We start from the raw sequence: 8,537 nt of genomic DNA, 5'->3' as shown, positions 1-8,537 counted from the left end.
AAAGAAAAGAAAGTGTGCTGACTTGTGAAGTCACTTTATGGACTCAAGCAAGCACCCAAACAATGGCATGCTAAATTTGATCAAGTAATGTTGGCAAATGGATTCAAGATTAACGAACGTGATAAATGTGTTTACATCAAAAATGTTATGAATCATGAAGTCATTGTTTGTTTGTATGTTGATGACATGTTAATAATGAGTAAAGAAATTGATGATATAAATGCTACTAAGCGCATGTTGTCCAATAAGTTCGATATGAAAGACTTAGGAGTTACTGATTTGATCTTAGGGGTCAGGATTATCAAAACTCCCCAGGGACTAGCATTATCTCAATCTCATTATATTGAAAAAGTATTGGATAAGTTCAATTACTTGAATTTCAATGTAGTCAAAAATCCAATTGATTTAAGTTGTACATTTAAAAAGAATGAAGGTCAAAGTGACTCTCAATTGGAATATGCCAGAGTGTTGGGAAGTTTGATATATTATGAATTGCACACGACCAGATATAGCATGTGCTATTAGTAAACTAAGTCGGTACACTAGTAATCCGAATCAAACTCACTGGATGGCTATGAAACGTGTGTTGGGTTATCTAAAATGGACACAACATTATGCTTTGCATTATAATAAATATCCTGCTGTGATTGAAGGGTATAGTGATGCAAATTGGATCACCGGGTCAAATGATGTAAAATTCACGAGTGGTTATGTATTCATACTTGGTGGAGGAGCTGTCTCTTGGAAATCTTCCAAACAGACATGTATTGCTCGCTCCATAATGGAATCTGAATTCATTGCTTTGGATAAGGCTGGTGAAGAAGCAGAATGGATCCGGAATTTCCTAGAGGATATTCCATTCTGGCCCAAACCTGTCGGACCAATTTGCATACATTGCGATAGTCAAGCAGCAATAGGTAGGGCAGGGAGTGTTATGTACAACGAAAAGTCTCGTCATATACGACGTAGACATAACACCATAAGACAACTGCTCTCTAGTGGAATTATCACAATTGACTATGTAAAGTCAAGCGACAATGTGTCAGATCCACTAACGAAAGGCCTAGTGAGAGAGGCAGTTGAAAGATCATCTAAGGGAATGGGTTTACGGCTTAGGACAAGTCAGCATGACGGTAACTCTATCTAGCAGACTGAAGATCCCAAGAGCTAGATTCAAGGAGAAAAACAAAGTTGTGGCTGACGGTTCGACATTGTCAAATAACTCAATCCATTCTCATGATGAAGACAATGTTCAGGAAAAGGTTAAGACTTTAAGGCTTGTTAATGAGGTAATAAAGCTTAAAGTTTTTAATGATTTGCTAAGTTTGGTAGATTTGACCAAATAGTGTATCTATGAGATGACACGGTTAGAAATCACCTATGTGAGTGTGAAGTGGAAGCCGCTTCAAAGAGAATTTATGTCAAAAGCCTATTCTCTATACACTCATGAAATCAGGAGGTGTTCATGGCTGAAACGAACACAACCGTAAGAATCATAAACAGTAAAGGGTTAATTGTGTGACATATGGTTGTCTAGGTATACACCAAAGTTCGACGGTTCAAAGATATCACATCTACCGATTGACCGAGTATATCCGACATATGTTCACTACGGAAAGTCCAAGGGGAAACCTACTTATCCAGATGCAATTAATCCTTGCTTGTAAAGTACACAATTGTCCGTGCATTCCTATGTTATAACTATTCCCCATCAATGTGGGGGATTGTTGGGTATGTAGCAAGAATTGATGGGAAATAGAGGGAAGGAGAGGAATTTGAAAGGTTTAGAACTTGAAAAGTCCTCTAATGCTTTATTGAAAAAGGCAATAGTCCTTCATCGGTAATGGAAAGGACAATAGGAGAGTTTAAATAAATAAACACTCCTATTAATTGTTAAAAGGGTTGGAAAGAGGGACCCCTCTCGCGCCGTCGTCGTCGTCGCTCGCTTCGGCTTCGGCTTCGGCTTTGGCTTTGGCTTTGACTTTGGCAAATGATCGATCGAGAGATAATTTTTTGGACAAAATTTATTTTAATTATTTATTAATTAATTTAAATGGCCAAAAATTATTTTCAATAAATTAGTTGATAACCGAAATGTTTTCAATTTTTTAGTTAAAACCCGACCCGACTCGGATCCGCGCGAGTGACCCGTTTTAAATTCCGTTATATTCAAAATTTCCCGCCATGACTGTTCTGAAAGGTTGCAACTTTCAGGAACAGTCAATACCATTTGAAAGTTTGCAACCTTTCATTAATGGTCGTGTTAATTCTGAAAGGGTTGCAACCTTTCAAAATATATTCTTCTTGCCTATAAATACCATTCAGTCTTCAGAATATTATCTACGAATTTTTCTGATCTTCCTTCTTCTTCAAATCACATATTTCTTCGTGTACTTTCCTGCTGTGGATTGATTCGCTGACAGTAGAGTTTTTGGTATCTATACTCTACTGATTAAAATCATTTTACCCTGGGAGGTTATATTCCAAATCAAACCTCGGATACTAGAGGGGAATAATTTCCTTAAGGGGACACTGTGAATTCAGTGGACTTGATTTTCTTCTTAAATTTTCAATAAGAGGATTCCAGATTCTGGTACGTTTTTACAGATTAAATTATTTTTTACAAATAAATTTCTGTTCATCTTATTTACTGGTTATAAAAATTCTCAGTTACTTCGTGTTTCTGAATAATTTATTAGAACCAGTAATTTCTGATTTTATAACACAGATTGGCAACAATAACTACTTAATATTAGAAAATAACAAAATAAATTCATAAACAACATGTCATATTTGCTCCATCGAGTGTACTAGCAGACACAAATGTACCTCGATAAGCTCCACTAAGATGTGAAGCATCAACAACAATAACTGGCCTACAGAACTCAAATCCTCTCATCATTGACCTTAAATATATGAAAAGATATATAAATTCGTTGTATTCAGACTTATGCATCCTTATGCATGAATTTTGATACATATTTTCAAGCATATATATGTATCTTGGCATGCTTATATATCCATCAGCAGGTTTAGCTCTTATAAGTTTTAATGCACGTTCTTTTGCGCGTCGTGCTTGTTGATAAGAAATCTTAGCGCCATGCATTTTCCTGATATCATCAATTATATCACTCGGAGTATGTTTTCTTTTATGATTCCCTAATTTAGGCGCTGTCACATCACTAAAAACCCCAACTATGGCTTGTACCTTGCTTAATACCCTATCTTTTAATGGACAGGTATGTTCACTATTAAAGTATCTCACTTTGAATATTTCTGAATTCTTCCTAACAGTTGCCTTCAAATTTCAACAACAATTATCTGAATGACAAACTAATACGTAGCTGCAATAAAAAAATATATATATTGCTTATTTGCTAAGGTTGACTATTTTAATAAACAAAAAATAAAAAAAATTAGAAAACGATACTTTATTTCATTTTCACAATAGAAATGATACTTTATAATGAATATGTAACATCTTGATAACTTATTTTGTAAATTGATCAGAAATATTACATTTACTGGTTTAAACATTCAAAATGTGAAAAACATCATTACGATCAAATCATATTACACAGAAAACTACACGCAACATATAATATTAATGTATCATACTAAACTTATTACAAAAAAATTATATATTATTAAAAATAGTAACATATAAATTGAAAACATATCTTTTGTTATCACGTCTTTTAACTTTAAAGTTGAAACTATTCTTTATTTTGTAATTTTTCATTACCGCCTTCAGAGTTGACTTATCCTTATACATTTGATTCTCTTCCACAACTGAATTATTGGTGTTTGATATATACTTATCAAAATCCATTTCCGGTATGTAATATGCATCATCAATTGATGATTCAACAATATTGAGAGCCTTTGCGTCGCTTTTTTCACCCTCAACGCACATGATGACACCTGTTGTTGCATCAAAATTTATTATCTCTTCAACACCTTTATCTGAAGTATCAATGCATAAAGGATAAGTTCCGAACCCAGCCTCATGTTTCTTAATTTCTATATACAATTAGACACCCATATCAATCCGAATACACAATGGAGACGAATTCCTTTCAATAACATATCTAACCTATATATTTTTTTTCAATTCGTCAATACCCAGCTCAGCTGCGATTGCTGAAATAAGATTCATGAACGAAATATTTTCACCAACCACTATCCCATCACTTTTGTATCGCTCATACATAACATCACTTTGACATATTCTAGAATGTCGCAACAAGATCGAAATATTCATCTTTGAAGATTCAGAATCAGCGTTCCAGAATTATTTTTTACGCAAATTTGTTTTTTTTCCTGATTCCAAATCTGAATTTTTTAATATTATGAAATTGAATAATGCAATAAATTAGTACATTTTCTATGCAAATTTGACGGTAATCTTGTTATAAATTAACGTAAATCATGGAAAAGTTGTTACCTTTTTTTTGCGCCGTAACAATTAACATAAAAAAAATAATTAAGTATCCGGCCTTTTCTATTTACGTATCATTTTGTTTTATAAAGTATTTGAATTTCTCAAAAAGAAGGAATTTTTTATAAATATTGATATTATAGGGATAGAATGTAATTTGTCATTTATAGTAAGTCATTTACCTAATTTTTACAAAGTTAAAAACAAGTTTAAGCGCACATAACATCACATGTAACCGTAACTCGCCCTACCCCGCATTAGTTTTTTAAAATAATCTTCTTCAATCCGCCCGACACCCCACCTACTCCACACAACCTTAAATCTGCCCCATCCCACATAACCTTAATTAAATCCATCCCGCCCTGCTGCCATCCTACCCATCAATCAATAAATTAATTCATGGGTTCTCAAGCATCAACAAGCACATTACCAATTATAAGTACGCCACAAGATCAATCAACAAATTTTTTACTTAATTGCTTACATTAATCTTGATCAATTTAATACTCTTAATTTACGACAAGAAACCTTTTCCCTTATCGTAATCAATAGCATGGCAATAACTAAATAGAAATAACATACTTTCACGACCACACTATGACAACTTCACCCTTGTTTATGGTAATTAAGTCTTTAACCTAGGTTACCAATTAATGTGATTCTTCTAACCTTACTCATCTTTACCATTTGATTTTTTATTGACTAATACGAAGCGGATCTGAACTGACTCGATTAGATATACAAAATTTCAACGTCAGATATCTTATCATGTATATTTTTTTTAATAATGACAACATCAGACGTTGTTGCAATTATGGGCTGAATCGGGGATGGTGTAGCCTATTGAAAAGCATTAGAACGTTCATTCCGGAGAGTAGCAAATGTTAATTAGTGAGAGAATAATCAATACTTAATAAAACAAAGAAATGTAACCAAATGTAGAGTGCCAAACAATTCAACCATCTTGTATATACTGGAACAAGCTAAGCTAATTACTAAATAGGTAGGTCACTAATTATAAATACCTCCCCTTATAATTTATACTATTGGAGGGGCAAACTACTTATAGAGTTCAAAATTGTGATGAGTCCCAAATTAACTAAACCTAATCACCACTTAATTACATACTTAATTAAAAAAATTAAATATAAAATTAAAATGTTTCTAATTAATGTTTAGTTGTAGGATTGTAATTATGGACTGGAGGCTTGCGTCGTGGCCTAGCCCTTCCACTATAATCTTACCACATCAAATTTGCCACTTCAACAAACTCCTTTGTAACATATTTCTTATTAGCTCCCTCATGTTGATGTGCCTTCATAGTTGATTCTGCTTTGGGCTCAACTTTTTCCACCTATCATAATATTGAATTGACTTGACCATTGACTTGCAAATCTTTTTATTACAAAATCATTTGTCTCAATATTATGTGATTGTTACAGGGAAATGTTAGTAAATGTTTTCTCCGTCCGAAATTGTTTGTCATGATTTCTATTTTTAGAGTCAAATTATAAAAATTTTGACTAACATTTTAAGATGTATTTTTTCTTCATATTAATATGCAAAAAATTATAATTTATAGTACTTTTCATATAGTTTTTAGAATATCTAATTATTTTACTTAAAAGATCGAATTAATGTGATCCAGTTTATCTTTGAAAATTAATCAAACTGACTTTCGATAAGCGCAATATAATAAACAATTTCGGACGGAGGGAGAATATCATATAATTTAATATAATATAAATATAGCATGAGGCATTGATTTTACAAAAAAGAATGTGATTGTTATAGGGAAATGTTACTAAATATATAATACTCCCTCCGTTCGTAAATGTTTGATAGACATACTAAAAATAGATGTTTAAGATTAATTGTCAATTTTAATAATCAAGAAATAATTAGTTATTTTTTCTAATTTTGTCCTTAACAATTACTCCATTTTGTTCAATTGAAAAGTTATGTAGACTTTTGATATTGTTGCTAGTAAGGTTATATTAGTTAAATTACACCTTTATTAAATTTTACTTAAGGACAGTACATGATCTTATCTTAATAAATAATTATGGACGAATGGAGTATAGTATAATATAATATAATATAATATAATATAATATAATATAATATAATATAATATAAATATAGCGTGAGACATTGATTTATAAAAAAGAATATGATTGTTATAGGGTCATTGTTATAGGATCATTATGAAGAATGACTATTATAGAAAATTCTGATTATATGTCTGTGAGCATGATTATAAATAATGTAGGAGACATCCTATTTATGCTATAACATAAAATATATATATATATATATATATATATATATATATATATATATATATATATATATATATATATATATATATATAAAAGATTTATGCTGGCATATGCAGCCTTTTGGAAATCCCAGATAATTTAATATTGTGAAAAATATCTTCAACATTAATTTAGGAGACCTTCCTTTTTGTTTACTTTTACAATGCTTGCCTTCTTTTAAATTTAATATATTGCATTTGGCTTCTTTATTTTTATTTCTTTTAACCAAACTAATTAAGTTACTAAATTTGTCTAACCTTCCAAACTTACCATATTTGATATAAGTATTATTAAGATATAAACCTGAAGGGAGGTATCTAGAATTAACCTAAATTGTACTATTTTTTTTCGGTTGACTTGTATATTATTATCAAATGTAAAACTAGTGTGGGTTGTTGAATGTAGGGATAGAAATTAATAACCTCAACTTTCATGTGATTTTTTTTAAGAGGGACATTATTTCTATCAACTTCATCAATATTTCCTGTAAAAAATTATACAACAATAACATTAAAAAGAATGGTGAAACACAGTATATATACAAAAAGCATATAAATTATTATAACCAGCATTCCACAAGTCATATATATGAAAAATATACAAGCAAAAATCCTTTTTTTAAAGAGGGACAACATATTATTTAAAAGCTTAAAATGGAGTAAACTAGAATACTACCTGAAATATTAGGTATACTTTAAAATGATATATTATTTTCCTTTTTAGAAAATTGATTTGCCAACATTTTTCTTCCTCCAGTCCTCCTTGGTATTCCTGCATAGGGGACTAAAAATTTAGAGAAAAAAAACAAAAAACAAATCTACATATATTGCTCTTAATTAGGATGTATTTGATATGACATATCTTAACTATAATTTTGACTTTATATCATATTATCATTAATCTTCACTACTCAAAAGTTTACTGAAAACACCATTCGATTTGCTAATATCATAATATACTATCAATATTTAAAATATCTCCAATTAAACAACTAGAAAAAATATTTTTCAGAAAACATTTTCTTTTTTTTTCTCTATAAATGTAACTTCCAATTCAAAGTATTGAAAACAAAGGTTTTTATCTATTGAAAATTTTGTGTTATAGAATAGTATTTTTTTCCATTTGTTTTTCCCTTAACTAACTAACAGGAAAATATACCCTAGAAAATAGATTTTCATTGTAATAGTGAAAAATTTCTTCTTAATTTTTCCATCTGTAAACCTTACTATTATTTTTTTCCAATCGATTTCAATAGAAATATCTCTAAAAATAACTCTCAAATACTTTTGAGTGAAAAAATTAGTGAATTGCACAAGAAGGAGAAAGGAAAAGAAAAATATAAGTTTATTACCTAAGTGAGTATGAGCAAAAGAGGGGTTCCCTAAGACAAGCAAAAGAAGGAGCAATAGTGAGAGCTGTACCAAACGAGTTGAAGCCATTTTTCGAATATAATTGTTTTATTAATTTCATCATTAAATAATTGGGTTTATACAGCGAGTTCAAATTGTGAGTTCCAACCCCATATTAATTGTCAAAGTCTTAATTTGGTACAATAACTTACCAACTAAATTTATCAAGATAACTACTTAAGTTGCAAAAGTATGAAACTCAAGTATTTTTATGATGTCATTGGTGACATCATTAGTTGTAAATTTCTTCTATAAATAGAGCATTCTTGATCATTTGTAGAACACACCAAATTAGAGAGAAAAACCATTTTGAGAGTAAAGTGAGGTATTCCATAGACTATACAAGAAAAATAGTGTGTGAAGAAA

The 8,537-nt window shown here is 30.5% G+C and overlaps 1 long non-coding RNA gene across 1 annotated transcript; it reads right to left on the bottom strand.

Annotated features, from left to right (window-relative positions):
• Nucleotides 1-7,299: 7,299 nt before the first annotated feature.
• LOC138347743 (uncharacterized) lies at nucleotides 7,300-8,254 on the bottom strand. The gene is made up of 2 exons (XR_011220280.1): nucleotides 8,114-8,254; nucleotides 7,300-7,533 (listed from the first exon to the last, which is right to left on the bottom strand). It is a non-coding gene; the product is annotated as an uncharacterized lncRNA (long non-coding RNA).
• Nucleotides 8,255-8,537: the final 283 nt, after the last annotated feature.

This window comes from Solanum lycopersicum, chromosome 3 (assembly GCF_036512215.1).
Source record: "Solanum lycopersicum chromosome 3, SLM_r2.1".
NCBI classification, from domain to species: domain Eukaryota; kingdom Viridiplantae; phylum Streptophyta; class Magnoliopsida; order Solanales; family Solanaceae; genus Solanum; species Solanum lycopersicum.
The sequence above is the reverse complement of the archived record's forward strand: the minus strand, read 5'-3'. Positions and strand labels throughout refer to the sequence as shown.